We start from the raw sequence: 14,539 nt of genomic DNA on the forward strand, positions 1-14,539 counted from the left end.
CTGCTCCTCTCGCGCTCTTTATAGCGTCGCTGATCCCGCTCCCATCACTGCTCCTCTCGCGCTCTTCAGAGCGCCACTGACCACGCTCCACTCACTGCTCCTCTCGCGCTCTTTATAGCGCCGCTGATCCCGCTCCGCTCACTGCTCCTCTCGCGCTCTTCAGAGCGCCGCTGATCCCGCTCCTCTCGCGCTCTTTATAGCGTCGCTGATCCCGCTCCGCTCACTGCTCCTCTCGCGCTCTTTATAGCGTCGCTGATCCCGCTCCTCTCACTGCTCCTCTCACGTTTTTTATAGCGCCGCTGATCCCGCTCCGCTCACTGCTCCTCTCGCGCTCTTCAGAGCGCCGCTGATCCCGCTCCTCTCGCGCTCTTTATAGCGTCGCTGATCCCGCTCCGCTCACTGCTCCTCTCGCACTCTTTATAGCGTCGCTGATCCCGCTCCACTCACTGCTCCTCTCGCGCTCTTCAGAGCGCCGCTGATCCCGCTCCTCTCGCGCTCTTTATAGCGTCGCTGATCCCGCTCTGCTCACTGCTCCTCTCGCACTCTTTATAGCGTCGCTGATCCCGCTCCGCTCACTGCTCCTCTTGCGCTCTTTATAGCGCCGCTGATCCCGCTCCACTCACTGCTCCTCTCGCGCTCTTTACAGCGCCGCTGATCCCGTGCTTCTCACTGCTCCTCTCGCGCTCTTTATTGCGCCGCTGACCACGCTCCACTTACTGCTCCTCTCGCACTCTTTATAGCGTCGCTGATCCCGCTCCTCTCGCGCTCTTTATAGCGCCGCTGATCCCGCTCCTCTCGTGCTCTTTATAGCGTCGCTGATCCCGTGCCTCTCACTGCTCCTCTCGCGCTCTTTATAGCGCCGCTGATCCCGCTCCTCTCACTGATCCTCTTGCGCTCTTTATAGCGCCGCTGATCCCGCTCCTCTCACTGATCCTCTTGCACTCTTTATAGCGCCGCTGATCCCACTCCACTCACTGTTCCTCTCGCACTCTTTATAGCGCCGCTGATCCCGCTCCAGTCACTGCTCCTCTCGCGCTCTTTATAGCGCCACTGACCACGCTCCACTCACTGCTCCTCTCGCGCTCTTTATAGCTTTGCTGACCACGCTCCTCTCACTGATCCTCTCGCGCTCTTTATAGCGCCGCTGATCCCACTCCTCTCACTGTTCCTCTCGCACTCTTTATACCGCTGCTGATCCCGCTCCTCTCACTGCTCCTCTCGCGCTCTTTATAGCGCCGCTGATCCCGTTACTCTCACTGCTCCTCTCACGCTCTTTATAGCGCCGCTGATCCCGCACCACTCACTGCTCCTCTCACGTTCTTTATAGCACCACTGATCACGCATCTCTCACTGCTCCTCTCGCGCTCTTTATAGCGTCGGTGATCCCGCTCCACTCACTGCTCCTCTCGTGCTCTTTATAGCGCCGCTGATCCCACTCCTCTCACTGTTCCCCTCGCGCTCTTTATAGCGCCGCTGATCCCGCTCCGATCACTGCTCCTCTCGTGCTCTTTGTAGCGTCGCTGATCCCGCTCCACTCGCTGCTCCTCTCGTGCTCTTTATAGCGCCACTGATCCCGCTCCACTCAATGCTCCTCTTGCGCTCTTAATAGCGCCGCTGATCCCGCTCCTCTCACTGCTCCTCTCACGCTCTTTATAGCGCCGCTGATCCCGCTCCTCTCACTGCTCCTCTCACGCTCTTTATAGTGCCGCTGATCCCGTTCCACTCACTGCTCCTCTCGTGCTTTTCATAGCGCCACTGATCCCGCTCCTCTCGCACTCTTTATAGCGCCGCTGACCACGCTCCGCTTACTGCTCCTCTCGCGCTCTTTATATCGCCGCTGATCCCGCTCCTCTCACTGCTCCTCTCACGCTCTTTATAGTGCCGCTGATCCCGTTCCACTCACTGCTCCTCTCGTGCTCTTTATAGCGCCGCTGATCCCACTCCTCTCACTGTTCCCCTCGCGCTCTTTATAGCGCCGCTGATCCCGCTCCGATCACTGCTCCTCTCGTGCTCTTTGTAGCGTCGCTGATCCCGCTCCACTCGCTGCTCCTCTCGTGCTCTTTATAGCGCCACTGATCCCGCTCCACTCAATGCTCCTCTTGCGCTCTTAATAGCGCCGCTGATCCCGCTCCTCTCACTGCTCCTCTCACGCTCTTTATAGCGCCGCTGATGCCGCTCCTCTCACTGCTCCTCTCACGCTCTTTATAGTGCCGCTGATCCCGTTCCACTCACTGCTCCTCTTGTGCTTTTCATAGCGCCACTGATCCCGCTCCTCTCGCACTCTTTATAGCGCCGCTGACCACGCTCCGCTTACTGCTCCTCTCACGCTCTTTGTAGCGCCGCTGATCCCGCTCCTCTCACTGCTCCTCTCACGCTCTTTATAGTGCCGCTGATCCCGTTCCACTCACTGCTCCTCTCGTGCTTTTCATAGCGCCACTGATCCCGCTCCTCTCGCACTCTTTATAGTGCCGCTGACCACGCTCCGCTTACTGCTCCTCTCGCGCTCTTTATAGCGCCGCTGATCCCGCTCCTCTCACTGCTCCTCTCACGCTCTTTATAGTGCCGCTGATCCCGTTCCACTCACTGCTCCTCTCGTGCTTTTCATAGCGCCACTGATCCCGCTCCTCTCGCGCTCTTTATAGCACCGCTGACCACGCTCCGCTTACTGCTCCTCTCGCGCTCTTTATAGCGCCGCTGATCCCGCTCCTCTCACTGTTCCACTCGCGCTCTTTATAGCGCCACTGACCACGCTCCTCTCACTGCTCCTCTCGCGCTCTTTACAGCGCCGCTGAACCCGCTCCTCTCTCTGCTCCTCTCACGTTCTTTAAAGCGTCGCTGATCCCGCTCCTCTCACTGCTCCTCTCGCGCTCTTTATAGCGCCGCTGATCCCGCTTCTCTCGCTGCTCCTCTCGCGCTCTTTATAGCGCCGCTGATCCCGCTCCACTCACTGCTTCTCTCGCGCTCTTTATAGCGCCGCTGACCACGCTCCTCTCACTGCTCCTCTCGTGCTCTTTATAGTGTCGCTGATCCCGCTCCTCTTGCACTCTTTATAGCGTCGCTGACCACGCTCCTCTCACTGTTCCTCTCGCGCTCTTTAGAGCGCCGCTGATCCCGTTCCTCTCACTGTTCCTCTCGCGCTCTTTATAGCGTCGGTGATCCCACTCCTCTCACTGCTCCTCTCGCGCTCTTTATAGCGCCGCTGATCCCACTCCTCTCACTGTTCCCCTCGCGCTCTTTATAGCGCCGCTGATCCCGCTCCGCTCACTGCTCCTCTCATGCTCTTTATAGCGCTGCTGATCCCGCTCCACTCACTGCTCCTCTCGCGCTCTTTATAGCGCCGCTGACCACGCTCCTCTCACTGCTCCTCTCGCGCTCTTTATAGCGCCGCTGATCCCGCTCCTCTCACTGCTCCTCTCGTGCGCTTTATAGCGCCGCTGATCCCGCTCGGCTCACTGCTCCTCTCGCGCTCTTTATAGCGCCGCTGATCCCGCTCCTCTCACTGCTCCTCTCGCGCTCTTTATAGCGCCGCTGATCCCGCTCCTCTCACTGCTCCTCTCGTGCTCGTTTAAGCGCCACTGATCCCGCTCCTCTCGCACTCTTTATAGCGCCGCTGACCACGCTCCTCTCACTGTTCCTATCGCGCTCTTTATAGCGTCACTGACCACGCTCCTCTCACTGCTCCTGTCGCGCTCTTTATAGCGCCACTGATCCCGCTCCTCTCACTGCTCCTCTCACGTTCTTTATAGCGTCGCTGATCCCGCTCCACTCACTGCTCCTCTCGCACTCTTTAAAGCGCCGCTGATCCCGCTCTTCTCACTGCTCCTCTCGTGCTCTTTATAGCTTCGCTGATCCCGCTTCGCTCACTGCTCCTCTCGTGCTCTTTATGGCGCCAGTGTCCATGCTCATCTCACTGCTCCTCTCGTGCTCTTTATAGCGCCGCTGATCCCGCTCTTCTCACTGCTGCTATCGCGCTCTTTCTAGCGCCACTGATCCCGCTCCTCTCGCGCTCTTTATAGCGTTGCTGATCCCGCTCCTCTCACTGCTCCTCTCGTGCTCTTTATAGCGCCGCTGACCACGCTCCTCTCACTGCTCCTCTCACGTTCTTTAAAGCTTTGCTGATCCCGCTCCACTCACTGCTCCTCTCGCGCTCTTTATAGCGCCACTGACCACGCTCCGCTCACTGCTCCTCTCGCGCTCTTTATAGCGCCGCTGATCCCACTCCGCTCACTGTTCCTCTCGCGCTCTTTATAGCGCCGCTGATCGCGCTCCACTCACTGCTCCTCTCGCGCTCTTCAGAGCGCCACCGACCACGCTGCACTCACTGCTCCTCTCGTGCTCTTTATAGCGCCGCTGATCCCGCTCTTCTCACTGCTGCTATCGCGCTCTTTCTAGCGCCACTGATCCCGCTCCTCTCGCGCTCTTTATAGCGTTGCTGATCCCGCTCCTCTCACTGCTCCTCTCGTGCTCTTTATAGCGCCGCTGACCACGCTCCTCTCACTGCTCCTCTCACGTTCTTTAAAGCTTTGCTGATCCCGCTCCACTCACTGCTCCTCTCGCGCTCTTTATAGCGCCGCTGATCCCACTCCTCTCACTGTTCCTCTCGCACTCTTTATACCGCTGCTGATCCCGCTCCTCTCACTGCTCCTCTCGCGCTCTTTATAGCGCCGCTGATCCCGTTACTCTCACTGCTCCTCTCACGCTCTTTATAGCGCCGCTGATCCCGCACCACTCACTGCTCCTCTCACGTTCTTTATAGCACCACTGATCACGCATCTCTCACTGCTCCTCTCGCGCTCTTTATAGCGTCGGTGATCCCGCTCCACTCACTGCTCCTCTCGTGCTCTTTATAGCGCCACTGATCCCACTCCTCTCACTGTTCCCCTCGCGCTCTTTATAGCGCCGCTGATCCCGCTCCGATCACTGCTCCTCTCGTGCTCTTTGTAGCGTCGCTGATCCCGCTCCACTCGCTGCTCCTCTCGTGCTCTTTATAGCGCCACTGATCCCGCTCCACTCAATGCTCCTCTTGCGCTCTTAATAGCGCCGCTGATCCCGCTCCTCTCACTGCTCCTCTCACGCTCTTTATAGCGCCGCTGATCCCGCTCCTCTCACTGCTCCTCTCACGCTCTTTATAGTGCCGCTGATCCCGTTCCACTCACTGCTCCTCTCGTGCTTTTCATAGCGCCACTGATCCCGCTCCTCTCGCACTCTTTATAGCGCCGCTGACCACGCTCCGCTTACTGCTCCTCTCGCGCTCTTTATATCGCCGCTGATCCCGCTCCTCTCACTGCTCCTCTCACGCTCTTTATAGTGCCGCTGATCCCGTTCCACTCACTGCTCCTCTCGTGCTCTTTATAGCGCCGCTGATCCCACTCCTCTCACTGTTCCCCTCGCGCTCTTTATAGCGCCGCTGATCCCGCTCCGATCACTGCTCCTCTCGTGCTCTTTGTAGCGTCGCTGATCCCGCTCCACTCGCTGCTCCTCTCGTGCTCTTTATAGCGCCACTGATCCCGCTCCACTCAATGCTCCTCTTGCGCTCTTAATAGCGCCGCTGATCCCGCTCCTCTCACTGCTCCTCTCACGCTCTTTATAGCGCCGCTGATGCCGCTCCTCTCACTGCTCCTCTCACGCTCTTTATAGTGCCGCTGATCCCGTTCCACTCACTGCTCCTCTTGTGCTTTTCATAGCGCCACTGATCCCGCTCCTCTCGCACTCTTTATAGCGCCGCTGACCACGCTCCGCTTACTGCTCCTCTCACGCTCTTTGTAGCGCCGCTGATCCCGCTCCTCTCACTGCTCCTCTCACGCTCTTTATAGTGCCGCTGATCCCGTTCCACTCACTGCTCCTCTCGTGCTTTTCATAGCGCCACTGATCCCGCTCCTCTCGCACTCTTTATAGTGCCGCTGACCACGCTCCGCTTACTGCTCCTCTCGCGCTCTTTATAGCGCCGCTGATCCCGCTCCTCTCACTGCTCCTCTCACGCTCTTTATAGTGCCGCTGATCCCGTTCCACTCACTGCTCCTCTCGTGCTTTTCATAGCGCCACTGATCCCGCTCCTCTCGCGCTCTTTATAGCACCGCTGACCACGCTCCGCTTACTGCTCCTCTCGCGCTCTTTATAGCGCCGCTGATCCCGCTCCTCTCACTGTTCCACTCGCGCTCTTTATAGCGCCACTGACCACGCTCCTCTCACTGCTCCTCTCGCGCTCTTTACAGCGCCGCTGAACCCGCTCCTCTCTCTGCTCCTCTCACGTTCTTTAAAGCGTCGCTGATCCCGCTCCTCTCACTGCTCCTCTCGCGCTCTTTATAGCGCCGCTGATCCCGCTTCTCTCGCTGCTCCTCTCGCGCTCTTTATAGCGCCGCTGATCCCGCTCCACTCACTGCTTCTCTCGCGCTCTTTATAGCGCCGCTGACCACGCTCCTCTCACTGCTCCTCTCGTGCTCTTTATAGTGTCGCTGATCCCGCTCCTCTTGCACTCTTTATAGCGTCGCTGACCACGCTCCTCTCACTGTTCCTCTCGCGCTCTTTAGAGCGCCGCTGATCCCGTTCCTCTCACTGTTCCTCTCGCGCTCTTTATAGCGTCGGTGATCCCACTCCTCTCACTGCTCCTCTCGCGCTCTTTATAGCGCCGCTGATCCCACTCCTCTCACTGTTCCCCTCGCGCTCTTTATAGCGCCGCTGATCCCGCTCCGCTCACTGCTCCTCTCATGCTCTTTATAGCGCTGCTGATCCCGCTCCACTCACTGCTCCTCTCGCGCTCTTTATAGCGCCGCTGACCACGCTCCTCTCACTGCTCCTCTCGCGCTCTTTATAGCGCCGCTGATCCCGCTCCTCTCACTGCTCCTCTCGTGCGCTTTATAGCGCCGCTGATCCCGCTCGGCTCACTGCTCCTCTCGCGCTCTTTATAGCGCCGCTGATCCCGCTCCTCTCACTGCTCCTCTCGCGCTCTTTATAGCGCCGCTGATCCCGCTCCTCTCACTGCTCCTCTCGTGCTCGTTATAGCGCCACTGATCCCGCTCCTCTCGCACTCTTTATAGCGCCGCTGACCACGCTCCTCTCACTGTTCCTATCGCGCTCTTTATAGCGTCACTGACCACGCTCCTCTCACTGCTCCTGTCGCGCTCTTTATAGCGCCACTGATCCCGCTCCTCTCACTGCTCCTCTCACGTTCTTTATAGCGTCGCTGATCCCGCTCCACTCACTGCTCCTCTCGCACTCTTTAAAGCGCCGCTGATCCCGCTCTTCTCACTGCTCCTCTCGTGCTCTTTATAGCTTCGCTGATCCCGCTTCGCTCACTGCTCCTCTCGTGCTCTTTATGGCGCCAGTGTCCATGCTCATCTCACTGCTCCTCTCGTGCTCTTTATAGCGCCGCTGATCCCGCTCTTCTCACTGCTGCTATCGCGCTCTTTCTAGCGCCACTGATCCCGCTCCTCTCGCGCTCTTTATAGCGTTGCTGATCCCGCTCCTCTCACTGCTCCTCTCGTGCTCTTTATAGCGCCGCTGACCACGCTCCTCTCACTGCTCCTCTCACGTTCTTTAAAGCTTTGCTGATCCCGCTCCACTCACTGCTCCTCTCGCGCTCTTTATAGCGCCACTGACCACGCTCCGCTCACTGCTCCTCTCGCGCTCTTTATAGCGCCGCTGATCCCACTCCGCTCACTGTTCCTCTCGCGCTCTTTATAGCGCCGCTGATCGCGCTCCACTCACTGCTCCTCTCGCGCTCTTCAGAGCGCCACCGACCACGCTGCACTCACTGCTCCTCTCGTGCTCTTTATAGCGCCAGTGATCCCGCTCCTCTCGCGCCCTTTATAGCGCCGCTGAACCCGTTTCACTCACTGCTCCTCTCGCGCTCTTTATAGCGTCGCTGATCCCGCTCCCCTCACTGCTCCTCTTGCGCTCTTTATCGCGCCGCTGAACCCGTTTCTCTCACTGCTCCTCTCGCGCTCTTTATAGCGCCACTGACCACGCTCCTCTCACTGCTCCTCTCGCTCTCGTTATAGCGCCGCTGATCCCGCTCCGATCACTGCTCCTCTCGTGCTCTTTATAGCGCCGCTGATCCCACTCCTCTCACTGCTCCTCTCGCACTCTTTATAGCGCCACTGACCACGCTGCTCTCACTGCTCCTCTCGCGCTCCTTATAGCGCCGCTGATCCCGCTCCGATCACTGCTCCTCTCGTTCTCTTTATAGCGCCGCTGATCCCGTTCCTCTCACTGTTCCTCTCACGCTCTTTATAGCGTCGGTGATCCCGCTCCTCTCACTGCTCCTCTCGCGCTCTTTATACCGCCGCTGATCCCGCTCTGCTCACTGCTCCTCTCGCGCTCTTTATAGCGCCGCTGATCCCGCTCCTCTTACTGCTCCTCTCGCGCTCTTTATAGCGCCGCTGATCCCGCTCTATTTCTATTACCTCAATATCTTTCCTACAGTGTGGAGCCCAAAACTGAAACTGTGCTCTTACTAAGGTTTTATATTGATCTCGGCCTTGTCACCTCCCCACCTTCAAAGACCTCCTCAGGACCTTTGCCTTTGTGCTTTTGTCCTTGCTTACCCCTTCCTCCTGTTCGGGATCCATTTGCTGTCAGATGTATTAGCGTCACGCTATAGAAATGTAACTTCTTGTTCTTGCCTTCCACTATCACACTGGGGAGAAATACACAATCAGAATATCAAAGGGAGCACATCCCTCAACCAACAGTGCCACAAGGAATTATAAGTAACCATTCACATTCTCATTCAGCCTTGAAGGATGTCTGACCTCCGACCTGATCTTCATCTGCCACACATGACCTCCGACCTGATTTTCATCGACCACACATGACCTCTGACCTGATCTTCATGTATCACGCAGACTCTTTATACAACTGTTAGCTACAATTTGTCAGAGAAAACTTGTCCTTCTGAATCTCCCGTAAACAGGAGTTTAAATAAAAGTGTGAAAATTAAAGTACAGATCATCTACTCAGATTAGGTTTGTTTACAGCTGCGAATCTGTAATTCAGATAAGCACTTAGTTAATAGTTTTGATATGCATTTTTCTGCTCCTTGATTAAGAAGTCATGACACCAAAATCAATGGGGCTTATGACCCTTAGGGTCTAACAGTGCACCTGTGGTCTACAGTGCATAAACCTAAGTGTAGATCTGAAATATGGAACACTGGTGAGTATTCAGCCCGTGTGGCTGTGGGCACTGATGGAGCAGCTTTGCACAGTGTTGGGGTTTTAGTAAAACATGGCTAGTTTTATTGAGAGGTAAAAGGAGAAATTAAGTTTCATTGATTACATGCTGTGAAGCTGCAGCCACTATAGCAGAAACGATGAGCTCAAAGACTTGACTTCAAAGTTGTCAATCAGAGCACATGTTTCAAGAGGCAGATGCCGATCACAATGACACAGCCGACCAGAGGGCGTGTTTAATCCTCCCTGATTCCCTGAACAAGTGGAGTCACAGCAAACCGGCTGAGTTTTAGTGGCTTTTTCTTTAGATTAGTGCTGAACTGACCTCATTGATTTTAATCCCAGAACAGACCCTTGAAAATGAATCTCCACCCCAGCACTAAAAACCTCCCTGCTGCTGCTGCTGATAACAATGTAGTTTGTGTCTCCTATTTTTCTAAAACTCTGGCAACTTAGCAAATAAACAGAAGAAACCCCAAACCAAGTAAGCAGAAGGAGTAAAATAATATTTAGCTGTTATGTTATGCCTCCTCTTACCAATTTGTGTTGAGTGATGGACAGTTTTGGGCTGAGGGAGTACTGTGCCATGTCAAACTGAGTCAACACTGCCCAAACCAATCGCTGTAGGTCTCAGCACAGAAGGAGGCCATTTTTCCCCTCATTGCCTGTGCTGGTGTTAGCTCCTCAACTGGAGCTATCCATTCTCATCCCATTTCCCTGAACCCCTTTTCTTATTCAGCGACAATAAGCTCCATTTATGTAGCGCCTTTAACATTATAGTAATCTGGGATGTTATGATTAAGGTTATCCACCAGGTGGTGCTGTAGCCAATGTTGCTGCTAAGGTCAGGGATTTGCTTCCTGTTAAGGTCAGGGGTTGCTTCCTGTTAAGGTCAGCAAAGGTGCAATGCCTGGATGCAGGCCTACCTGGTTGTTTCACAGTTGTTTAATAAAGTACTCGTATTAATTCTAATACCTCGCCTCTTCGAGTTCCTTGTCTCACTACATGCATTTATCACATTTGGTGACGAGGTAAAAAGGACCTTGGATTAAGAAGAGAAGTCTGCCAAGATGTTTTAAACAACAAAATCACAAGCTAAAGTTAGCTACCTGTTGGAAGAGAGCATGGCTGCCATGGTAGGAACGGTCTCCGCTTTTGATATTCAAGCACAAACCTGGGAGGAATACTATGAAGTGTTGGGTTATTTTTTTGAAGCAAATGAAATAAATGATGCCGGAAAAAGGAAAGCCATTCTGCTTAGTTCAGTGGGAAGCCAAACCTACAGTTTGATGAGGAATCTGCTCAGTCCTGAAAAGCCTGGAGACAAATCATTTGTTGAATTAGTGGCCTTGCTAAAAGAACATTTCAACCCTAAGCCTAGTGCGATTGTACAGCGGTTCAAGTTTAATTCAAGGAACAGAAAAGAGGAAGAGAGTGTAATGGACTATGTAGCGGTGTTGCGTAAATTAGCACAAGATTGCAATTATGGGAACAACCTGAAGGAAATGCTGAGAGATAGGCTAGTTTGCGGAATCATGGACGACCGAATGCAGCGTAGATTATTATCTGAGACTGGGCTTACTTATGAAAAAGCATTGGAACTTGCTGAAGCCATAGAGACAGCGAACCGAGATGTAAAAGAAATACAAGGTTCAGACAGGGCTAATGCTAAGCAAGTTGCAGGTCAGGTTGTTGTACACAAGTTGAACATGCGTCAGGAACCACAACGTGAGCATGTGAAGGCATGTTATAGATGCAAGGGCGATCACCTGGTGAGTGAATGCCAGTTTCTGGAGGAAAAGTGCTACAAGTGTGGGAAACAAGGACACATAAAACGAGCTTGCAGGGTGAAATCACCTGTGGAGGAATCCAAACCAAAAGGGGGAGGACAACAAAACCAAGGGAGAGAAGTGAAAAAAACATGGAGCACACCACATCAGCGGGGAAGCTGAGGAAGAAGAGGACATGTTCATAATGTATAGCATGTTAGAGGACATTCCAAAAGTGGCTCCTATCACATTGCAACTGACAGTAAATGACTCTAAGGTGAACTTTGAAGTGGATACAGGGTGTGGCGTGACCATAATGAACAAGGCAGAGTACTCAAAATTGAGGAACCATGCAAAAGTTCCAGAGTTAAAGCCTTGCTCCCTGCATCTTAAAACATATACAGGTGAACGAGTAGCGACATTAGGTGCAGCTAATGTAACTGTGCAACACAGGGACACAGTGGAACAGCTACCTGTAGTTATAGTATTGGGTACTGGACCAAACCCGTTAGGTCGGGGCTGGATAAAAGAACTTAAATTAGACTGGGGGGCAGTACATCAAATAGATGCGGGCAAACAGTTGACTTTGCAAGAAGTGTTGAGTGAACATGAGAATGTGTTCAAGGAGGAACTTGGCACATTTAATGACCCCCCAGCTAAGATTTATGTAGACAAGGTTATGTAAACAACAACCTGTGCCTTATGCCATGAAGCCAAAGGTAGAGGCTGAGCTTGACCGTCTATTGAGAGAGAACATACTGGAGCCAGTGAAATGTTCGGAATGGGGAGCTCCCATAGTACCTGTTTTAAAACCGGACAATTCGGTAAGACTCTGTGGACTCTGTGGAGATTATAAATTGACAGTAAATCGGGTGTCCAAACTAGAGCAGTATCCTATTCCCAAAACAGAGGATCTCTTTGCAAACCTGGCTGGAGGAAAGAAATTCACAAAGTTGGATATGAGTCATGCCTACTTGCAGGTTACACTGGATGATGAATCAAAGAAGTATGTCACCATAAATACACATAAATACACACAAGGGCTTGTTTACATATAACCGCTTACCGTTTGGTGTTTCATCTAGTCCAGCTATCTTCCAGAGGACAATCGAAGGTGTACTGCAAGGGATTCCACATGTTTCCATCTATCTGGCTGACATTCTGGTGATGGGAAGAACCGACCAGGAGCATCTGAGCACACTGAGAGAGGTACTACAGAGATTGGAGAGGGCAGGGTTCCAGCTCAAGAGGAGTAAGTGCACTTTCCTGGGGAATGAGGCAGTGTTCCTGGGACACAGAGTGGACACCACCGGGCTCCATCCAATCAAGGAGAAGGTACAAGCACTGCAGGACGCCCCTGCTCCTACAAATGTGGCTGAGTTAAAAGCTTACCTGGGACTGTTGAACTATTATAACAGGTTTTTACCAAACTTGTCAACTGTGTTAGCACCTCTTCACAAACTACTGTGCAAGGAGGCACAGTGGCAGTGGGGAGAGGAGCAGAGGGTTTCATTTGAACAGTCCAAGAAACTGATGCTGTCAGCGGAGGTGCTGGTTCACTACAATGCAGAGAAAGACATCATTCTCTCTTGTGACGCTTCACCTTACGGGGTGGGGGCAGTTCTTTCACACTGTATGGAAGATGGAACTGAAAGACCAATAGGGTTTATGTCCCGAAATCTAACACCAGCGGAAAAAAGCTATTCCCAGTTAGACAAAGAGGGGTTAGCAGTAATGTTTGGGTTACAGAGGTTCCACAAGTACATATATGGCAGGAAGTTCACCATATGCACCGATCATAAACCTCTTCTCTCTCTTTTCAATGAAATGAAAGCAGTTCCACAGATGGTGTCACCCCGGATCCAGAGGTGAGCCGTGACATTGAGGGCATTTGAGTATGTCATTGTCTACAAGGCGGGCAAGTACCATGGGAATGCAGATGCCTTGAGCCGTCTTCCACTGCCAGGCACACCTATCCGTGCAGCTCCAGAGGACAGAGTGTTGCTGTTGGAGGACACTGACACGGCACTTGTGACTCAGAGCAAGTAAGAACATGGACAGGTAAAGATCCAGTACTGTCTAGAATTCGAGAATATGTGGTGAGGGGATGGCCACAGCATCCGGAAGGGGCTGACTTCACACCCTACAGTGTCAGGAAAACAGAGTTGAGTGTGCAGGATGGTTGCGTGTTGTGGGGAGCACGAGTGATTATTCCACAGCCAGCACGACAGTCTATCCTAGAGCAACTACATCAGGGTCATCCTGGGGTCTCGCGTATGAAAGCCTTGGCTAGGAGTTACTTGTGGTGGCCAAAGCTAGATGAGGAGATAGAAAATCTAGTCAAGACATGCAGCACTTGTCAGGAACACCGGAAGGCACCAGCAACGGCTCCTCTCCACCCCTGGGAGTGGCCGGATAAACCATGGAGAAGATTGCACTTAGATTATGCGGGTCCATTCATGGGGAAGATGTTCCTCATAATCATTGATGCACATTCCAAATGGATGGATGTTTATCCTGTAAATTCTGCTTCCACCACTACTACTATAGACTGCCTGCGTTGGAGCTTCAGTAATCAAGGGCTACCAGAGATCGTGGTGAGTGACAATGCCACTTGTTTTGTGAGTACAGAGACAAAAGAGTTCTTGAGAAAAAATGGCATAGTGCAGGTGACCTCGGCTCCATATCATCCGTCCTCAAATGGACTTGCGGAGAGAGCCATACAAACCTCTAAAGAGATGATGAAAAAAAGTGCAGAAGGGAGTTTAGCAGCCAAAGTGTCATGGGTTCTGTTCAGCTACAGAATAACACCTCAATCCACCACAGGACTCTCTCCTGCTGAGATATTATTAGGTCGTAGACTACGCTCCACTCTTGACCTTGTCCACCCAGACCTATAAAGGAAAATGGAAAACAGACAAAACAAACAAAAAGAGAACCATGACAAAAGAACAAAGAGCCGAAGTTTTGGAGAAGGAGATGTGGTCCTTACCAGGAATTTCAGTTATGGACCCAAGTGGATTCCTGGCTTCATATACTCAATGACCGGTCCCGTATCATACAAGGTCATGTTGGGTGATGGTAGGGTAGTACGCAGACATGTAGATCAGATACTTACCAGACAAGGGGAAATTGAAATGAAGGTTCCAGATGCAATGGCTGAGGACAGGTTTGCCCCCAGTTATCCAAGTGCATCTGTGGTGCCACCACCAGGTACAGAGACAATTCCACAGGAACCCATTCGTCAAGAGGAAACCATCGTTGCAGATTCAGATACTCCGAGCACTGCTCAGGAGCAGCTGGTGGCTTCACCACAAACAAGCAGGGACTTTACTGTCAGATGTTCACAAAGGACTCGCAAGCCACCAGAGAGATTGATACTGACCTGTTAGATTCGTCAAGTATGGAACATAGTGAATGGCGACTTCTTATGTGACCCTTAGGAATGGTTGTTTGTTAAGAAATTCATACTGAAATCTTAAGGGAGGAGGGATATAGTAATCTGGGATGTTATGATTAAGGTTATCCACCAGGTGGTGCTGTAGCCAATGCTGCTGCTAAGGTCAGGGATTTGCTTCCTGTTAAGGTCAGCAAAGGTGC

This window comes from Somniosus microcephalus, chromosome 7, assembly GCF_052327205.1.
Source record: "Somniosus microcephalus isolate GS21.2 chromosome 7, FLI_Smic_1.0, whole genome shotgun sequence".
Lineage (NCBI taxonomy): Eukaryota > Metazoa > Chordata > Chondrichthyes > Squaliformes > Somniosidae > Somniosus > Somniosus microcephalus.